The sequence below is a fragment of the Labeo rohita genome, unplaced genomic scaffold (genome assembly GCF_022985175.1).
Source record: "Labeo rohita strain BAU-BD-2019 unplaced genomic scaffold, IGBB_LRoh.1.0 scaffold_215, whole genome shotgun sequence".
NCBI lineage: Eukaryota > Metazoa > Chordata > Actinopteri > Cypriniformes > Cyprinidae > Labeo > Labeo rohita.
Window position 1 is genome coordinate 65,524 of NW_026128385.1, and position 23,384 is coordinate 88,907.

Sequence of the window (23,384 nt, forward strand, 5' to 3'; positions counted from 1 at the left end):
ATGTGTAGTGCAACATCTTACACAAACTCAGCTGTTAATGGACAAATGAATGCATGCATGACAGTTCAATCTTTTCCCATCATGTTTGGACTTAATGTGTTCGTAACATTGTCAAATGCATTCTGGTTATGGTTTGGAAAGTGAGAAATGCACCGGTAAAACTTTAGTGACACTTTTCTAACTTTGTGTTTGGACTATGCAAATAAATTCCACAGGAGGAAAGAAGAGTGGACCACCACGTGTCCCCCACTCTGATGAAACCAGCCAATCACAGCACGGAAATGGAGAAGTGCAGAACAGGATTTGTGCTCCTGCAGTGAAGAGTTTGACAAGATGAAACTCTTGTGTTTGTGAGACACAAATAAATCTACACTTTGCAAATCTGAAAAGATTTTTCTCAGTGATTCAAATGTCCTGATCAACATGTGTGAATAAAAACTCTACAAATACAAATAAACTTCACAAATCAAACAGAGGAAAACATGCTGCATTTTCAAATACATTTCAGATCAATTTATTTCATGAATGAACAGAGTTTGAGTCGTTTATAACATCCATTTAAAAACACAACACACATCAACCATCTTCACACATCTGTAATGAAAAGCTTTTATAAATCTGTTTATTATTAACAAAATATTAATTTTACTTTGTTTTAATTTTATCAAACAAATCATTGTACTGTAAATAGACGGTCAGTAGATAATAATAATAATAATAATTATATTATTTTACAGTGCAACAGAATTATTGTAATAGTAACTTATAATTTAATTAATAAAATATAATTAATATTTTGTTTTTATTAAATACTTTTTATTTTACAGTATTATAGGATTACTGCAATTAAAAAATTTCTTTATTTTTATAATAAAACAAAATAAAATAATTATTTTGGTTATTATTATTATTATTATTATTATTATTATTATTACTGACATTTTATTTCACAGTGCAATATGATTATTGTAATAGTATTTAACAATAAAATAAAATTCATATTTTTAAGTATTATTGTTATTTAAATTATAATAAATATTATAAGAAATATGTTATGATTGTAAGTCATTACGAAAATATCAACAATGTAATAAATTAACTATAAATGTATTATTTAAATTACAACTATTTAAAAAAATCTATCAACACTGTTATTATTGCAATAATATTATTTTAATATTTATTCAATTTAAAAAATCTTTATTAATAACCACTTTTTATTTTATCATAAGATGATAGCATAAAGATGTTAAAATGCAATAATATTATTAAAATATAAAAAACCTTAATATGCATTAATAATAATAACAATAATAATAATAGAATTAAAATACTGACTTTATTTTACAGCAATTGTACCATTTTAATTTAATTTAATTAAATAATAATACATTATTATTGTTGTTGTTGTTGTTAAATACTATTTTTTAAGTGCAATATGATTACTGCAATAGTAAGGTTTTTTATTGATTTGTTTTTGGGTATATTTTAAATAATAATTTGTTAATTATAACAACAAAATATAATTTAACTTTATTTTTAAATGATATTTAAACAATAAAAAGTTACTGCAAGAATTATATTGTACTGTAAAGAAAACGTCAGTAAATAATAATAATAATAATAATAATAATAATACTGACTTTATTTTACAGTGCAGCAAGATTATTGTAATAGTAAATGTTATAATTTAAATAATTAAAATATATAATAATATTTTTATTATCATTAAATACTTCTTTATTATTTTACAGTGTGATAGGATTACTGCAATCATAACATTTGTTAAATTAAATTATATTATTATTATTATTATTATTTATATTACAACAATTTAACAAATCAATAAAAAATCTTATTTCAATATTAATTTTTTAATAAGTCAGTATTTATTAATAATAAACAAAGTATTAATTTTATTTCAACATAAATTATGTTGTAATTGTACATCAATATCAATTATTATTACTATTATATTATTTATTTATTTTATTATATTAAGGAAAAATACAATTAAATGCTATAATAAGAAAATATTAAATATGATGGATGTTTTTTATTTATTATTATTTATTATTATTGTTGTTGTTGTTAATTTAATTTTATTATCAAAAGATAACAAATTATGTTGGAATTGCAATATGTACATTAATATCAACTATTATTATTATAATTATTATTCATAGCAATTGTTATAATATTAAGCAAAAATACAAATAAATATATTTAGCATTATTATTATTATTATTATTATTATTATTATTAAATAAAATATAATCTTATTACATTTATAATATTTTATTATTGTTATAGATAACATTATTTTGTAATTGCAATTTGTACATCAACATCAAATATTATTATCATTATTATTATTGTTGTAATTATTATTGCAATTTATAGTAATACTATATAAAATATTATTTTTACTTCATTGTAAATATACCAATTACGCAAATAAATAAAAACTCTTAAATTACTGTTACATATTGCACTGTAAAATAAAATTTCAGTATTTAATAATAATTATAATAATAATAACAAAAATAATAATAACTAAACATTTTTTTTTTTTTTAATCAATTTAACAAATGAGAAAAAAAATACAATTGCAATAATCCAACTGTTCTGTAAAATAAAAAGGGAGTATTTAATAATGTAATAATAATATCTAAAATAGTATCATAAAACTGTTTTTTCTTTAATATAACAATTAGAACAAATCAACAACAACAACAACAACAACAACAATAATAATAATAATAATAATAATAATAGCTTTGCTAAATACTATTTAAATGATAACAAATCCATAAAATTGTAGTTGTAAGTAAAAAAAAAAAAAAAAAAAATCTATTTAAATTCTCATTTATTATTATTATTATTATTATTATTATTATTAATGAATATTGAGTTTTTACTTTTTTATATTACAATATTATTATTGCAATTACAACAGCTTTATTTTATTATTATCTTATATTAAATACTATTTTGGCTTTTACTGAATAAAAAAGAAGATATCTTTGACTTTTCGTTAAAGAAAATATTAAAGTAATATTGTTGCATTAAGTTTTGTCCTTGTAATTTGAATAATTGAATTATAATTAATTTTACTGATAAATTTGTTATGTTTATTGCTTTTTTATTATTATTTTATTACTTTTTTATTATATTTATTATAATTATAAAAATAGACAAAATAATTTTATTTTATTATTAAAATGCTGACTTTTAATGATATATGATTATTGTAATATTCATAGTATTTTTTTTATTTTATATAAAATTATATTTATTATTGTTATTATTGCATTAATAAATGACATACCACTTTTATTTAAGAGCACAGGAGTATTATTATAACCAGAACATTTTTTATTGATTTATTATTGCAATAATTGCATCTGAAATAATTAAAATTAATAAAAAAGTGTTGATACAAATATGTCAGCTGAAGTAATGTTTGCATTATATCTATAATATAACACTTGTTCATATCAATTCAATATACAAAAAAAAAAAAAAAAAACAGTAAATAAAAAATATGATTTTTGTCTATAAATATACTGTGATTAAAACATGAATCTCAGAAAATATTTTAAAATATATTCTGACAGCTTCTTTCACTTATTAAAAAATCATAATCATTTATTACAGCTTTACTGTAGTTACTGTAGTGAAAATATTAAGAACTACAAATGAAAAAGTGTGATTGTGACTAAAAGACAGAACTTTAATGTTTAGGTGTAGAAATCATTAGTATTAAAATGCAAACAGTGGGATTGTTTAGAAAAAAATATATAATCTCAGTGTTACTTAAAGGGTTTATACCACACACACACATATACACACACACACACACAATAGACACACACATATATTCATAACAAATCAATAATACTGTAAATAATACGGTTCATTATTCTGTTCCTAGATAATAATAATAATAATAATAATAATAATTATAATAATAATAATAATCCAGTGCAACAGAATTATTTTTATTTTTAATTAATAAAATATAATAATAATATTTTACAGTGCAACAGAATTATTGTAATTGTAACTTATAATTTAATTAAAAAATATAATTAATATTTTGTTTTTATTAAATACTTTTTATTTTACAGTATGATAGGATTACTGCAATCATAACATTTCTTTATTGTTATAATAAAACAAAATAAAATAATTATTTTGGTTATTATTATTAAATTACAACTATTTAAAAAAATCTATCAAAACTGTTATTATTGCAATAATATTATTGTAATATTTATTCAATTAAAAAAATCTGTATTAATAACAACTTTTTATTTTACCATAAGATGATAGCATAAAGATGTTAAAAATGCAATAATATTATTAAAATATAAAAAACCCTTGATATGCAATAATAATAATAATTACAATAATAATAATAGAATTAAAATGCTGACTTTATTTAATGAAATAATAATACATTATTATTGTTGTTGTTGTTAAATACTATTTTTTTAAGTGCAGTATGATTACTGCAATATCAAGGTTTTTATTGATTTGTTTATTGGTATATTTTAAATAATAATTTGTTAAATTATAATTTCCTATATTTGGACTTTATTTTTAAATGATATTTAAACAATAAAAAGTTACTGAAAGAATTACATTGTACTGTCAAATAAAATATCAACAAAAATAAATAAATAAAATAATAATAATAATACTGACTTTATTTTACAGTGTAACAAGAATATTGTAATAGTAAATGTTATAATTTAAATAATTAGAATATATAATATTTTTTGTTATCATTAAATACTTGCTTTTTATTTTACAGTGTGATAGGATTACTGCAATCATAACATTCGTTAAATTAAATTATATTATTATATATTATTATTTAAATTACAAAAAATTAACAAATCAATAAAAAACATTGCAATATTGAATATTTTTTAATAAGTCAATATTTATTAATAATAAACAAAATATTAATTTTATTTCATTAATAAAAGATTTTATTTTAGACAAATTATGTTGTATTTGTACATCAATATCAATTATTATTACTATTATATTATTTATTTATTTTTTATATTAAGGAAAAATACAATTAAATGCTATAACAAGAAAATATTGAATATGATGGATGTTTTTTATTTATTATTATTTATTATTAAGTTGTTGTTGTTTTTTTATTTTATTATCAAAAGATAACAAATTATGTTGGAATTGCAATATGTACATTAATATCAACTATTATTATTATAATTATTATTCATTGTAATTGTTATAATATTAAGCAAAAATACAAATAAATATATTTAGCATTATTATTATTATATTTTATTATTAAATAAAATATAATTTATTAAATTTATAATAATTTTATTATTGTTATAGATAACATTATTTTGTAATTGCAATTTGTACATCAACATCAAATATTATTATCATTATTATTATTGTTGTAATTATTATTTATTACTTTATTGTAAATATACCAATTACGCAAATAAATAAAAACTCTTAAATTACTGTTACATATTGCACTGTAAAATAAAATTTCAGTATTTAATAATAATAATAATAATAATAATAACAAAAATAATAATAACTAAACATTTTTTTTTTAATCAATTTAACAAATGAGAAAAAAATACAATTGCAATAATCCAACTGTTCTGTAAAATAAAAAGGGAGTATTTAATAATGTAATAATAATATCTAAAATAGTATCATAAAACTGTTTTTTCTTTAATATAACAATTAGAACAAATCAACAACAACAACAACAACAATAATAATAATAATAATAATAATAATAATAATAGCTTTGCTAAATACTATTTAAATGATAACAAATCCATAAAAGTTGTAGTTGTAAGTAAAAAAAAAAAAAAAAAAATATTTAAATTCTCATTATTATTATTATTATTATTATTATTATTATTGTAATGAATATTGAGTTTTTACTTTTTTATATTACAATATTATTATTGCAATTACAACAGCTTTATTTTATTATTATCTTATATTAAATAATATTTTGGCTTTTACTGAATAAAAAAGAAGATATCTATTGACTTTTCATAAGAAAATATTAAAGTAGTATTATTGCATTAAGTTTTGTCTTTGTAATTTGAATAATCGAATTATAATTAATTTTACTGATAAATTTGTTATGTTTATTGCTTTTTTATTATTATTTTATTACTTTTTTATTATAATATTTATTATAATTTACATTATACAAAATAATTTTATTTTATTATTAAAATGCTGACTTTTAATGATATATGATTATTGTAATATTCATAGTATTACAGTTTTTATTTATATAAAATTAATATTTATTATTGTTATTATTTATTATTTATTGTTATTATTATTAATAAATGCATTATTACATACATACTATTTATTTAAGAGCACAGGAGTATTATTATAACCAGAACATTTTTTATTGATTTATTATAATTGCAATAATTGAAATAATTAAAATGAATAAAAAGTGTTGATACAAATATGTCAGCTGAAGTAATGTTTGCATTATATCTATAATATAATACTTGTTCATATCAATTCAATATACAAAAGTAAATAAAAAAAACAGTAAATAAAAAATATGATTTTTGTCTATAAATATACTGTGATTAAAACATGAATCTCAGAAAATATTTTAAAATATATTCTGACAGTTTCTTTCACTTATTAAAAAAAATCTTATAATCATTTATTACAGCTTTACTGTAGTTACAATAATATATTTTATTAAATGCTGTGATTAATGTCATATTTTATAATGTCAGAAACTCATTTCAGTCTTGTGAGGAATCGATTATATTCATGATACAAACATCAATTAAAATCTCAAGTTGATTTTTCATTGTTTTATTATTTCTGTACAAAAAATAGAGAAATTAATGACATGTTCTTCATCAATCATGATTGTGACATTTTGACACTTTGTAATAAAATGAATGATTGATGAGACACAACAATAAAAACACAAATACACACACTGATGTTTCTGTCTATATGGTGATTTCTGACACATTTATTCTGTTATTTGAGTGACAGAAGTTGAGCTGCAGTATTAATGTCATGAAGAGACTCAATAACATCTCACTCTTACTGATTCATCAGCAGCTCAAAGCATTATGGGTAGAATCTCTCATCAGTCTATTCTCATTCATCAACACAGTTTCACTGATGATCCATAATAAACATAAAACCCAGGATAGAGCGGCTGAGTGAATGTGGTCTGTTCTGTGTGGATGAGACTCATTGTGTCAGAGACGCTGTAGAAGGACAGAGTTCCTGCACTCACATCCACATACACTCCTACTCTATAGATATTATCATACACTCCTACTCTTTGACTGATGATGGGCTTCACAGGGAGATCAGTCTGTATGTTATTGTGTCTGAATGAGTAACTGTCAGGAGAGCAGATCAAACTCCAGGACTGATCATTATTTCCAAACACACACTCATCACCCCGTCCCTTCCTGCTGATGCTCTTATATGACACTGATATAAACACACCATAATCTCCACTCCACTCAATCTCCCAGTAACAGCGTCCACACACACTCTCTCTACACAACACCTGATACACAACATCAAATCTGTCTGGATGATCAGGATACGACTGATACTCATATTTGTTTGTCACCTTTCTGTTCTCCTCAGACAGTCTGAGTTCAGTGTTTGCTGTGTTTGGATCCAGTGTGAGAAAACAAACCCCTGAACACAAGAACAGACACATTTATAACACAACAACAATCACTACAGCTGTGTGTGTGTGTGTGTGTGTGTGTGTGTGTGTGTGTGTGTGTAGACGTACATTTCTTCAGTCCTGCTGTAATCCTGGATTCTCCTCCATGATCCACACTAGAAAACACACACATTCAGACAGTCAACAAACTGTTGCTATGCAGTTGCCAATGTACTCAGGGTGGTTGCTAGGGAGTTGCCAATGTATTCAGGGTGGTTGGTACTTGGGTTTGCTATGCAGTTGCCAATGTACTCAGGGTGGTTGCTAGGGAGTTGCTAATGTACTCAGGGTGGTTTCTGGGGAGTTGCTATGTAGTTGTCAAGGTACTTCTGGGTGGTTTCTAGAGTTGCCAATGTACTCAGATGGTTGCTAGGCTGTTGCTATATGGTTAAGTTAACCCTTTCATGCGTTGCGAATGTACAAGGTGGTGCTACTGTGGGTGGTTGCTACGTGATCAACCAGTTGCCAATGTACTCAGGGTGGTTGCTAGGGAGTTGCTATGTAGTTGTCAAGGTACTTGGGTGGTTGCATATTAGTCGCCAACTATTCAGGTGGTTGCTAAGTTGCCATGTAATGCTTATTTTAGGTCCCAGACATTTACATACACATACGTTGTAAAACTTGGCCTTTATATTTGCCAAAATACTCAGATGTTGCTAGGGAGTTGCTAGCGTTGTCAAGGTAAAGGTCCTTACAAATGTTAACTGACAACATGTTTTATTGATATCTTATACACATTGTGTAGGTAACTATAAAGGTTGCTAGGCTCTTGCTCTCAAGGTGGTTGCTAGGTGGTTGCCCAGAGACTTACTTAGGGTGGTTGCTAGGCAGAGCTATGCAGTAGAGGTACTTTGGGTGGTTGTAAATCCCACAGCTGTTTCAGGTGGGTTTAACATGGCAGTTGCCAATGTACTCAGGGTGGATGCTAAAACGCTTTATAAAAGTGTTAAAACTTGCCAAATACATTTACTTGCACATATTTCAGAATCGGAATATCAGATATTTCATAATACAGTGAGCTACGTTTGTGAATTGCTAATAATAAAAAGGGTGGTTGCTAGATAAAAAGACACTACATGTGTCATAGGGTGTTACTATGTTCTGGGTCATTGTTTCTAGGCTGTTTCTAGCTTGCTAAGATGCTTGCTAGGCTGTTGCTATATGTGTTGCTAAGTTACTTGCTGTGTGGTTGATAATACATTCTGGGTAGTTGCTAGGGTGTTGCTATATGGTTGCTAGGGTAATTGGAGTGGTGGCTAGGCTGTTGCTATGTGGTTGGCAAGGTACACAAGGTGGTTGCTAGGGTACATGGTGTGGTTGCTAGTAGGGCTGTGTATCTGGATACGGGACTGCAGTGAATTTCAGCAGAATTGAGTGAAACAGCTGTTTATTACACACTGAATACTGTAGATCATTGATAACTACAGACAGAGCAGACAGTTGAGCTCATATATTCATAAAATCATCTTCACATTGCTGGTAAGTGATCACTGCACAAATAATAACACAATCTCTACTTTAAAAAAAAAAAAAAATGATAAAAATGAGAAGTGTTGTAAACTAATGCACTGTTTTCACTGTAGTTCACACACACACATTCAGACACAGAAACTTCAGCGCTGACCTGCAAATTTTACCAATAAAATATTTTAACTGCTGAAGAGCTGCATGATCTTCCTCTGCAAGGAGTTTATAACATCACTGTTATTTGAATCAATTAAAGTCACAGCTGCACTGATAAATGATAAACAGCAAAAATGGAAGTAATTCATACATACACAGTCTCTCCATCATAAATGAACACTTGATCAATGACACTTTTCTGAGAATAGATTATGACGTGTTGATCACTAAACTGTAAGTTTATGGTGTTTTCAGAAAGCAGTGCTTTTATCTAAAGTGGAGAGAGAGAACGTTCACATGGTTGCCAGGTTGACAAAAATCGGTAACACATTTAGCAGATATTTCAATATTTCAAATGTGAATCTGTTTCAGTGATTACGTCTCTTTATATCAGGCAACCTCAGTTGTGTTCCTCTGTGTCCAGATTCAACTTTGTAGTAGCCTATAATATACTATATTCACTGTTTTTCTGTTTTATTTAAATTAAGTGCAGTTCACTGCTGATACAGAAACAGCTGCATCAATACCCTTATCAAGTAGTACTTTGTCATATGTATTGAACACAGTCCTAGTTTCTAGGGTCTTGCTATGCTGTTGTAAAAAAGAAATAAATAATTAAATAAATTGTTGTGAAATATTATTACAATTTAAAATAACTCAGAATGATTTCAAAAATAAATTATTTCTGAAGGATCATGTGACTGAAGACAATGAAGACTGAAGTAATTGCTGATAAAAAAAAACAACTTTCAGAGGAATAATTTTATTGTTAAAGTATTTTAAAATAGAAACTTATTTTATATTTCAATTATACTTCATTATATTACTGTTTTATCTTTTTTTTTTCTGAAATGTATTGCAATTAATCCAACCCAAAATTAAAGTTTTTAAATATACTTTTATATTGCAATAATTTTGTATTCAATCTTCAAATGAATGTACAAACAGTATATACAGTATCTTTTTAATATCTGTTTAATGGCATCCTTTTTTGTTTGTTTGTTTGTTTGTTTTTAGGTTTTCACCTCCGGCTAATCGTACGCTGACGTGTCTGTCTGTCTGTGAGTTCACACCGCCGCCGGCGAGAGCGTCAAAGTGTCCTGAAGTCATTCATTTTCAATGTGAGCGAGTGGCGAGAAGCAGCGCAGTGCGTGTTGGACGGTGTGGGCGTCGGGAAGAGTTGAAGTCAGGTCAACTTTATGGTAATGAACTATGACACAGTTCGGCGGCAACCAATCAGAATGTAGAAGTTCACCCCTTGAGAGGATTCAGAGAACACAGTCCTGTAAAACTTTGGTTCCGACCACATTAGTTCCCAAGCAAAATGATGCGTGGACCAAGGTGTCTGAGATTGTTGATGTTCCTGGTGAGTTGCTGATGTGCATTAACGTTATATATTTTCTGTAAATAAGCGGTAATTGCATATGCTAAGCTTGCGTATATACATGTGTATAACTAATGCGTATACACTTCTCCAGGCACCACTACACCACTGCATGTAACTACAATTAAATTCAATTTCTTACTTTCACTTTTTAAAAAATCATGAGGTGAACTTACACCCTACTTGTTGTCAGTCTGCACAAGATCAACATGCTTGTTTGCTTTGCGGCCGCTTTAAATACAAGACCAAGCGTTCGATCGTCAGAGCGTCAACAAATCTTTCTACAGCAGAATTTTGACGCTCTCGCCGGCGGCGGTGTGAACACACGGTGTCGCTGCTCTCCGGTAAACTACGTTGTTGTTGTCTGCTGTGTTTCTGTGGGACTTTCTCTGCATGACTACTTGGATTTTGTTGGATTATATCGGTGCGTTGGCTGCTGTCTGTTGTATTTTCTGGGTCTTCTGTAGATCTACTGCTGCACAATTACACCGCGGTCAAGTGAACCGCCATCTGCGAACACCCGGTCGAGCCAGTCGCCATCTGGATTCCGCTGCACGTCTATTAGTGGAATAGGTTGTTTGCAATCACGTGATTCTGAGGACACGCGAAATGCAGGTGGAGGGCAGGAAGTGATTTTTCTCTATATGAATCAGTAGCAGAATCTCAAAATTACTGTGCTGTTCATTAGGAGGAAAAGGCAAGAAATTGACTGAAAGCGTTTGCGGTCAGGAGGAGAGTCAGATAATGCTTGTGTGTGCGAATGGTTAAGAAAATACATAATAATATTAAGATATAAAGAAATATATAAATTGATACAGGGTGAGACAGTGAGAATTCACTCAATGCTAAACGCCACACCTACAGTGCAAATTATACATTATATTTGCAGTTGATTGTGAGATTGCGATAAATTGAAGTGAGTCACAGCTTTTTAGTGACTATATGAAAGCGCTATTTGCTCGCTTTCTAGGCTATAATCAATTTAGCATTTGAAAAAAAGTTTCGCTTTACATGTTGCTAACAGGACCAATGGCCAAAAACCCTGTACAGCAGTTGTTTTTTAGGAGTGACATATATCCTGCATCCTTCATATAGATGTAGGAATCACTTTCGAAAGAGTTTGTTTGCTATCAGGTTTAGTTGCGTAGCTTATTTCCACCGCCTCGATGACAGGCAACTGAGTCAGCTATTTCAATTTAGTTGAAAAATCACTCCTCTTTGTAACATAAGGATCACATCCAACATATGTTGTGATTTTCTGTTTATACGTTTCTCCTGTACAGTACAGACATTTCTCCATCCCATCCATTCTGCTTTTTCAGTCACTCCTGAAAGTTCGCTGCATGTGCAGGGTTTTGTGGCTATTGGTCCTGTTAGCAGCACGTAAAGCGAAACTTTTATTCAAATTACGAACTGATTATAGAAAGCGAGCAAACAGCACTTCCATATAGTCACTAAAAAGCTGTCACTCACTTCAATTTATTGCAATCTCACAATGTTCCGTTATAATCAATGACGCTCTCGGAAATACAAATATAATATCTTACATTGTGTCTACGTGTGGCGTTTAGCATTAGATGAATTCTCACTGTCTCACCCTGTATATATTTATATATTTCTTTATTAATATCTTAACATATTATTATATCTTTTCTTAACCATTTGCACACACAAGCATTACCGACTCTCCTCCTGACCACAGACGGAGGTTTACAAGACACTTTTTCCTGCGCTTTTCAGTCGCCTTTCCGCCCTTATGAACAGCAAATTTTCATACATGATAAAAGACATTTTGTGGTTTCTCAGTTAGACCGATTTGAGCATCCATAAACAACGCAAAACAGGCATTTTTGAGTTTCTGCTAGTGATTCCTATGGAGCAATATCACTCCACAGCAATGACGTCATGTGCAAACAACCTATTACGGTACGGAGACACAAAGCGGCCAAAATGCTGACGAACATCAATATTTCAAAGGTTAAAAATTAAATGTGCCCAAAAACAGGGGAAAAGTATTTACAAAATGTATTTATATTGTACATTATAGAAGATACACTTATATTACATTCGAATACATTATACTGTGGAGTTTTCTGGAAAAATAAAGTCTGTTAAAATAGATTGTAACACTGAAGAAATTTTAATAATGCATGTAGAAAAAAAGGAGCAAATATTCAGAGTTAACATGAACATTTCAATAAATTCTTTTTCTGAACAACCATCTCTATCTGTGTTCATGAGGTTTTAGTGTAGAATTTTACAGAAAATGAATTCTTCACATTTATACATGCATTATTCAAATATCTTCAGAGTTTACAGGAAAATTTCTATTTATACTTCCTCGGAATGCCCAAGACTTTGTCTTTTTCAAGTTTCACAAGGTTTGGTGGTAGAATTGTAGAGAAAATAAATGGGAAAGTCTGACACAATGCGTCTGGTGTTCAAATCCCGACCCGACCCCTTTCTTAATAATAATAATAATAATATTAGGCAAAATGCCCCAAAAAAATTCTTCAGAGTTAACAGGATTCTATTCATTTTCTATTCATAGCCCCGTAGCTGTGGAAACAAGCACGCAAAATTTTCTGGAGTTGTAGTCACGATCGACACGGTACTACATCGTCAGAGCCATAAACTTCACCAAGGAAAGTGACAGTGTGACCAAACTGTGATATTATTAAATTAATTTCTCATTGATTATGTCGTGCACTCTTTAAACTAAAAAAGTTTGGAATTTCGGTAAGGTACTGAATTGTAATGTTAGCCAGTTCTTATGTTATCAAAGGGCATGCTAACACAAAGCAAACAATCCACAGGTCTGTAATTATATGTAATTGACTCATTTTAACTGCTTCTGTTAAGTTTTACTGTCAAAGTTTAACGTGTGGTCATTTTAATGATGGGTTAACGTTAATGTTAACGTTAATGCTTAAGCTATACGCCCTCCCGCAGATCCTTACTTCAAAATATATTTATAAAATATGATATGTGTGCGATTTGATGATTTTTGATCGTGGACGTTAAAAATGTCTCCACGATCTGCTTTTCAGAAATATTGTAGTATCGTGCTCTTCTATTAGCCGCAGTTCTGCCACTTCAGGTGTACACACAATGGAAAAGCCCTCATCAGAACAGCACACATTTGAAATGTTTAACCGGCAAGACTTTAAAGCAAAAAATGTACTTTTGTGATTGTGAATTGTGTGCAGTGTCCCGTGAGTGTAACTCTAGCTGCTGAATTAACAGCTCTGTAAATGCATGGCATTGGCTACTGTAATCCCCCTCACATAGTCACTACATTGACATCTGGCCCAGTTCTGGGCCAAAAAACAGCTACACTCCCCGCGAAGTTTTGTTAGTCATGCTATCAATCCTGAGCGTTTCTCTATCGGCCTGCTTGTGTGGCCCAGATCTTTGCTGCCTGCCTTTCAGACCCTCGCTATTCCATTGGACTAACCCCTTTGATCGCCGCCAGCCCCAACCTACTGGACTCAACTATCTTTGTCAACCAAATAGTAACTTATAGCTAGCCTGCTGAACTGGGTCAAAATAAAGTTTTGCAAATGGATCCCACGTCCCCGGATTCTTCCATGACTGTGTCACACAACCATTGAATCAATGTTAAAAGTAGTTGAATTGTCAATGTTAATGATGTTGAATTAATATAACTATTTCTCCTGCTATTAATGTTGAAACATTTTTGAAATTTCAACAAACCACTATTGTTGTGATCAGAGTTTTCTTTAGTTGGGCTCTTGACTCTTTGTACTTTAATGTTAGATTTTCTTTGTCTTTCATAACATTGTGCTAAAATGCATTGTTTGAGACAATGAAAACTATGATCCACTGGGATCTGATGATGATGACTGTAATCATTGTGTAATCATTATATAAATAATTGCTCACAAGTGTGTTGGGTTTTTTAATAATATGTGATACTGCAATGTGAGATTAAAGCAGATGTACAGCTATCATACTACTTTGAGTCAACAGAGAATACAAAAAAAATCTTTAAATGGCTGAATCAATTAGACATCAAGAATCAGCATGTGAAACTCAACAATGGTGACAATCAGAAAAAGAAAAGTTTATGCAGAAATGCATGCTGGGTATCAACATAGTAAAAAGTCATTCATGATTCCCTGCATGCATTGCAGTTGATCTGTTTATCTGAATTAGTCTGATGATTGTCACCATTGTTGAGGTTTGTATGTTGAGTGTTGATGTCTAAATCTTTCTGTGTGTTGCCACAGATTTTTGATACAGAACATTTACATCAGTAATGAAAGATCATCAATATTATTCAGTTTTGTTTCTCAACTTTATTGCAGCTTGACACCCATCACAAAAAAGTAATCTACTTCAAATTCATTTTAAAACATCTCTTTTTAATAGCAAAAGTGTTTGCATTGAAACACTATTGTAGCACAGAAAAAGAATTGACTCAATGAAAGGCAAGAATCAAGAACCAAACTAAAGCAATCACTGATCACAGTAATGGTGGTTTGTTGAAATGTCCATTTTTTTTTCACATTAATTGAGGGTGCAAAAGTGACATTGATTCAACGGTTTTCACCTGCTCTCTTGCTATCTGGGACCCAATCTCAGTCTTCAGTAAACCACATAGAGTCCAGTCTTTAACCAGAACCCCCAAAACTGTACAATTGCTATACTGTACAATGCCACATACATTCACATGAGTGTTAATTCAGCAGTAGAGTTACACTCATGGTACACTGCACTTATTCACAATTCACAATTTTTTGCTTTAAAGTCTTGCCGGTTAAACATTTCAAATGCGCGTTGTTCTGAAGTGGGCTTTTCCATTGCGTGTACACCTGAATCGTGCGCTCACTAAAAGCCTGTCAAATAGCGCCTAATTACTGAACTAAGTTATGTATGTCAAAACACACAAATGTTTACATATAAACACAGTTGCTCATGTCTAATGTGAAAGTAAACAATTGAGAGAAAAATAGAGTGTGTGCCTGTATATTAGGTGCAGCTCTTAAAGCCACAGTACTAAACATGCTGCAGCTTGTCAATAAAGGGATAGTTTACCCAAAAATTTTAATTCTGTCATTATTTACTCACTTACATGTTGCCCCAAACCTGTATTAATTTCTTTCTTGTGCTAAACACAAAATAAGATATTATGAAGAATGTGGGTAGCTGCTCCCCATTGAATTTAGTAATAGAAATGATCAAATAGACAAGAAAACTCATTAAAACAACCTGAGAGTGAGTAAATGATGGTATAAACATGCTCTTGACTGAAGAACTTTAACAAATTTGCTTTAATAAGAATCAATGTAGGCTACAATTGATGTTTATAGTGTTTAAGTAAATAGTGTTTTACCTTTTATATTTGTTAATTCCATTTCTTGAATGCTATTACTAAATATGCCTACTGTATATGAAAAACAAAGTACTTTTTGTTTTATTTGTATTATGTTTATTTATAATGTGTATCTTTTTTCTCATTTTTTAATAACAAAGATAAAATGATGACAAAGATTTTTATTTTCTCTCACTGTGGCCTAATTATCAGCCATTTATATGTATGTATATATATATATATGAAGAGTTTGATTGCAAAACGCGATAAACGCCATTTTTTGACATTTGGATTTTATTATTGGAAATCACTGTTCAGATGTACCTTAATCTATGTGTGAATTGCTGCCATTAATACAATTTAAGAATGTACATTTTAGGCCTACTATAAAATGTATTTTTTCACAAAACGCGATATCCGCCAGACCAGTTTCTTTACAAAGTGCGATATAACCAGGGTTCGAAATTAACACCCGCCAACCCGCCAAATGCGGGTTAAAAATCGTTTTGGCGGGTATTGATAAAAACTTACCAGCCAGTTTGGCCGGTGAAGCATGAGCCAATCATGCAAATCATGTCAGAGACGCTCTGGGTCGTTTGTCCCCTCCGTCCTACATTTCACATGAACACTACACTACGGGTGACGTTTTAGATACCTATTAGCAGCAGCGCGCTTACTGTACGCTTCGGTTTGCGGGTCCAATCAACGACGACAAGAGCGCGAAAATACAAACAAGAAATAGGAAATATCGGATGAGCAAAGAGGACTGAGCTGGACAGCGAAATAAGCTAAAATCAAAATGCTGCGGTGGTTAGGACAGACGTCAGGATCACGCGAGCGCAGCATCCCCTGGGAAGAGAGTCAATGCCGGTGAAGTGCTCCGAGTTTGCTCATTGATTTAACGATAATATCAAAACAAAAAACATATATTTTTAAAAAGAGGATTCAATAGGCTAACTAAAAAACGTTTACCATTTAATTGTTTATACTGTAGGCGAGCTGTCAGTCACGTAGGCTACGTTTATAGCGTTTTGCAAAAAAAAAAAAAAAAAGTTATGTTATGTTGTTTATGTTCTGGCCAAAACTAACTCAGAATCTTATTATTATTAATCAATCTTTGTATATACTATTCCATATATTTATGATGTATTGTTTTTTTAACCAATTTAAGATGTTTGACAATGTTAAGATAAATATGTTGCATTTTGGCATGGTTTTTGACTTATTTATGAACTTTTTATGGACATAAAATTAAATAAAAAATATCCTGGATTTGAGAAATATTGTGTCCCTGGCCTTCACTGAGCTCAAGTAATAGTTTAATGTACAAAAATTGTGAATGAACTTGACTGTTGATGTCTTAAATAATAATGTCAAATAACCATTTCTCAAAATGGATATATCTCGTTTTGCAACGAAACTCTTCATATATATATATATATATATATATATATATATATATATATATATATATATATACATATATAATTTGTTACCTTGAAAGGCCTTGTTTTTAAAAACGAAAAATTAGTTTAGCTGTACTGCTCAGACAACTTGCAAAATAGTAAAACCAACAAGACATAGAATCGTGATAAAATCGTGAATCGTGATATTTCTGAAAAAAAAAAAAAAAAAAACGTTATATGATATTTTTGCCATATCGCCCACCCCTATTTCATATATTTGTCAAAAATTTTAAAGCTCAATGATTTTAAATCACAGGGGATGGAGTCCAGGGAGTGAATTTTAAGGGGGGACGGTGTTCTACTTCCAAATGGTTAGATTTGTTTTTTAAATTAAAGGGATTTCTATATTTTATCCATTTAGTAGCCTACGAAAGCAATCAGAGTTCCACACATAAATGTAGGATATAATCTGCAGACTGCAACCAGTGGAAGTGCTTCTCTATCATTGCACGTCCTGCTTCTCACAGAACAGGTAATGATAGCAGAAGTGCTTTGATAAATTATGTAGAATGAACTGTTATTTTTACTGAAAATCGGAACATCTTATTTTAAAACAGTGGTTCTCAAACTTTTTATACCAAGTACCACCTCAGAAAATTATCTCCAAGTAACGTTACCACCATAATGAACAACATTAAAATACAGTTGCGCAGTATGCCTAACTATTCAGCTACAGCTCTTCACAGTTAAAAAATGAGGCAGTTTTATTCCTAATAAGAATATTTTTTGTTGTCAGCCACTTTAACAGTTTGAATATTAACACTGCACTGTGCTTACAAACAAATAAATAAATATAAAACTTAAATAATGATTAAATTAAAATGTGTTTAACTAAAAGTTACATAAAAACTTAAATATTAATATTAAATAAAAATAAAATATTGTACTTAAATGTACAACAACAAAACTTCAAATAAAGACATATTTATATATTTCACCAGTTTTACAGACAAGGCCTAAGCCTACTCCCAGGCTAAAATGCAAGTCTTAGCCGTTTCAACTGAAAAAACCTGCACTGATTGATCCTGAAATACGGTACGTTAGTGGCCTTGTTTCATCTCAAGATGCAAATCTTTTATAAGGCACATTTATAAAAATTACTTTAATGTTCTAATTGAACGATGGTCTAATCCTGGCTTAATCTAAGCCCTGTCTGTGAAGCCAGTCCATTGTGCTTTAACATGAATTTTATTTAATTTAGTGAAGAACCAGTACTTTAAAAGATATGATAATGTGATAAAAGATAATTTGATGTGGATGAAGCCGTGTTAATTTTGAAGTTTGTGAGATTACAATTAACTGAGATGATTGACTTATGCATTGAGAGTGAAATTCAGCATGGTTGGCTAGACAGTATATAACGACTTAATTGAGAAATTGTCCAGCAACACTGTAAAACAATGTGTCTCCATTTCAGATTTCCACCAGAGAACCAGGACTCTAAATACACTGTGTGCAGAATTATTAGGCATGTTGATGTTCTGCTCATATTTTTTTTCCCAAACACATTTTACCAATTCCAAACCACATCAGTCTTAATAACTACTGTTAATTTTGTATTTAATCATTTATATGTGATATATAATTGTCCGTGAAGGCTGGAAGTGAAAAACTCCTTATATTCAGGTGTGCATAATTATTAGGCATGTTTTATTTTACAGATAAAATGAGCCAAAAAAGAGATTTAACCCAGACTGAAAAGTCCAGATTATTAAATGCCCATGAGAAGAATGCAATACTAATGCATTACAAGAATTTGCAAAGTTAAGGCTTGACCATTGGACAGCGAAATGCTTGTTGAGTCTGCATGGTCAGAAAAAACAGGTGGAGAAGAAAAGATGCATGTTAACTGCAAAAGAATTAGGAATTAAGGTGAAGAATTAGGTGTGACACCATCAGGAACCATTTCCAGTTCTCCAGCGCCACCATTTTCCAGAACTGCAACCTACCTGGAGTCTTCAGAAGTGCAATGTGTCAGGTTCTCAGAGACTTTTCTTGGTAAAAAATCCTAAAAAATGCCCCTGACTTAATAAGAATAACAAGCTGACGTGTTGTGAAATACATGAAGACAGTTTTTTTATAGGCTTTATAGACGGGTAAGTTGAGAGTGACTCTTGAAGGACAAGCATCACATCCTCTTGTACCTCTGATTCAAGAATTTATCTTCCAAAATCTGGCAGTAAGTTTTGGGAGTTCATGTTTAGTCTCCTATCCTGAAAAGCCTGACTTGCAAAGATAGACTAAAATGAACTCCCAAAACTTACTGCCAGATTTTGGAAGATAAATTCTTGAATGCTTGTTATTCTTATTAAGTCAGGGGCATTTTTTAGGATTTTTTATCAAGCAAAGTCTCTGAGAACCTGACACACTGCACTTCTGAAGACTCCAGGTAGGTTGCAGTTCTGGAAAATGGTGGCGCTGGAGAACTGGAAACGGTTCCTGATGGTGTCACACCTAATTCTTCACCTTAATTCCTAATTCTTTTGCAGTTAACATGCATCTTTTCTTCTCCACCTGTTTTTTCTGACCATGCAGACTCAACAAGCATTTCGCTGTCCAATGGTCAAGCCTTAACTTTGCAAATTCTTGTAATGCATTAGTATTGCATTCTTCTCATGGGCATTTAATAATCTGGACTTTTCAGTCTGGGTTAAATCTCTTTTTTGGCTCATTTTATCTGTAAAATAAAACATGCCTAATAATTATGCACACCTGAATATAAGGAGTTTTTCACTTCCAGCCTTCACGGACAATTATATATCACATATAAATGATTAAATACAAAATTAACAGTAGTTATTAAGACTGATGTGGTTTGGAATTGGTAAAATGTGTTTGGGAAAAAAATATGAGCAGAACATCAACATGCCTAATAATTCTGCACACAGTGTAGTAGGGTAAGTCTCTCTTTTTTTTTTTTTTTTTTTTTTTTTAATTTAGTTGAGTAATTCAAACTATTTGAATGCCGCTTTGTATAATTAAATTTTGATAATAATGAGTGTCTGATAAAATTACAGCTAGTGCTGTTCAAAACATGCTGTTTATTAGGGCTGATTAATGGTTGCAGCTTTTCTGGAGAAATGCTCATTAAAACAACTTCACACTAAGCATCCTTAACAGTATACCTGTCTTGACATAGTCATCTAGCAGTGTATGTGTCATTTAAGCATAAACAATTTATCACCTCAAGCTACTAATAAAGATAGTGTGTGACTGATGTGTCATGGAAAACATGTCCATGATCACTGTGGTGAACAGCATACCAGCATCCCCAATAACAAAAGCTTGCTAAAGATTAAAGGCCCGTTTGCACCAAGAAGGAATAACTATATATAAGCAGAACTATATATACTCTGTTCTAACTGAAAATAACTCATTTTATATAATGTGTTTTTGTCTTTTCAGATATCTGCTCTGGGTGCTATTGGAGGACAAAACACCAAAAGAGTCACATGGAACATACTTTAAAGGCTTTTCTCACATGCAGTAGCCAAACAAATAAACTGGAAAGGAGTCAATGGGAAGAAATGCTTTAAGGAAATGCTTACACAAATTTTGTTGATCAGTAAGTATGGTATAATACCAAGAAGTCAAGTAATGGACACTTTTCTAAAACCACCTCTACAATCTGAATAATCTGTATATGGTCAGGATATTACTTAATGAACTTTTTTTCTTTTATTTAATTAGTTTTGTTTAAACGGTGTTAGTGTGATGTGCTCAATTTTCATTTGTCCTACTGTCAACCTCTGAGATTGCAGATGCTATATATAAGAATATAGAATATATAATATTATTGTGCTAATTTATTAAATTATTTACTTGGTTTCATTGCCAGATAGTGAACCAACACCAGCATGAGGCTAAAATGAGCCTTATGTTTTTAATATGACTGAATTTGGATTTAACATGACAACAATTAAATAAAAATTTGAAGTTACTAATTATAATACTTACATTTTCTCAGTTATTTAAAAAGCAACTACAAGAAACGAGCAAAAAACATTTACATTAGCAAAGAACATAATCACTGACTTCAGTCTCCACGAGTATTATGCACATGCACCGTTGAAGCTTTTTACACTGTATAATAAATAAATCTCTTACCCTATTTACACTGCACACATCTGCAGCGTGTTGTGGCTCCGACACAGCCACCGGTGCTGATCGCAGTTCACTAACACTCTAGTGAATGCTTGTGTTTTTACCAGGTGTGCTGCTTCAGACACGTGATGCTGCGTGGCTAGTATAATCATAAGCATCTACTATAGTGACTGCAATCAGCTCCAATGACTGTCGGAGCTGTAAACGGCTCCCTGTGCTGCATCGCTGAAGATAGGCGCCTAGTTTATTTTTGACGAATTATAATAATAATAATTGTCTTGCTATCGTTAGAGGCATCAGCAACAGGCAATATTTTTGAATATCACCGATACACAATACTGTCATCTGTCAGCACAACCCTAAACTGTGTTTGACGGGGCTTTCAACACTAGCAATTTTGGTGTGCACCCAGGTTCACTTGATGTCAGAGACTGGTTTGTTTGGATAATGTGAACACTGAACTCATGTGCACACCAGCAAACCAAACCCTAAAAGGGGTGGAAGTTCAGGTGGTTATAGTATGGTTAGTTTCTGAGAGCAGTCATACTAAATCATGGAAGTGAGCCGAAGTGAGAGATTTTATCTATTATTTCCACTTGCCATCAACATAATTTGACTCTATTCTTAATGTTTGAATCTCTGTATAAATTTGTGACAAATAGACACATGTACCACTCTGTGTTGATGTTTTAAAAACAAATGTATAAAACGTACACACTTGGGGTAAGATTTCCATCTGTGCCTTCATCAGATCTCTGTGTGGAGCACTGACTGTTGTCAGACTCCTTGTGTAAACAAAAATCTCAATGGATTATTACAATTAATGGCAAAATGAATGTTTGGAAATGAAAACTGATATTTTCTACTGACACTACAGCAAAACATAGAAATAACACATTAAGCTATTTTTTTAGCTGGTGAAAATACTAGTAGCCTAAGACTTCCACGCAGTATATAAATATGTGTGTGCGTATGTAAAATATGTAAATATGAGTATATGTATGTTTTCAGTATATATATATAGCACATAGTCACTGAGGAGTTGAAATAGAAAAGTCTAAAATCTTCCTGGTAGACATACTTGAGTTTGTCCAGTGAGCAGGTTGAATCCAACAGTTTTTCAGTGAGTAGTTTGACTCCTGAATCTCCTGGGTGATTGTAGCTCAGATCCAGCTCTCTCAGGTGTGAGGGGTTTGAACTCAGAGCTGAAAACACATAACGACAGCCTTTCTCTGTCACCATACAGCCAGACAATCTGAAAACACAGCAATAGTCCATGTGACAATCAGACAAATCTCTTTCACACATTTTAGCCATGAATTATTCGTATATGGTTGTGTTATAAACAAATGTATATGGGAAAAAAAATCTGAAATGCATGTACACATTATAAATCATATGATGGAAATGCAGTCCAGAGTCGTGTCACCAGTGTTACTGGAAAAACATCACTTAAAAACACAGTTCAACATAACTTTTTGTTTTTATCTATTTGATGTAATTTTCTACATTTTCTAATCTGTGTATTATTTCCACCCATTACTGAAGAAACCAGCTTCTGTTTGTTCTTAAAGGGCTAGTTCACTCAAAAAAAAAAATTTGATTTTTACCCCCAGGGTATCCAAGATGTAGGTGACTTTGTTTCTTCAGTAGAAGACAAACGAAGATTTTTAACTCAAACCGTTGCAGTCTGTCAGTCAT

At 30.5% G+C, this 23,384-nt stretch overlaps 1 pseudogene; it reads right to left on the bottom strand.

Annotated features, from left to right (window-relative positions):
- Positions 1–6,863: 6,863 nt before the first annotated feature.
- Positions 6,864–23,384, bottom strand: part of LOC127159421 (NACHT, LRR and PYD domains-containing protein 3-like) — a 29,246-nt pseudogene continuing 12,725 nt past the window's right edge.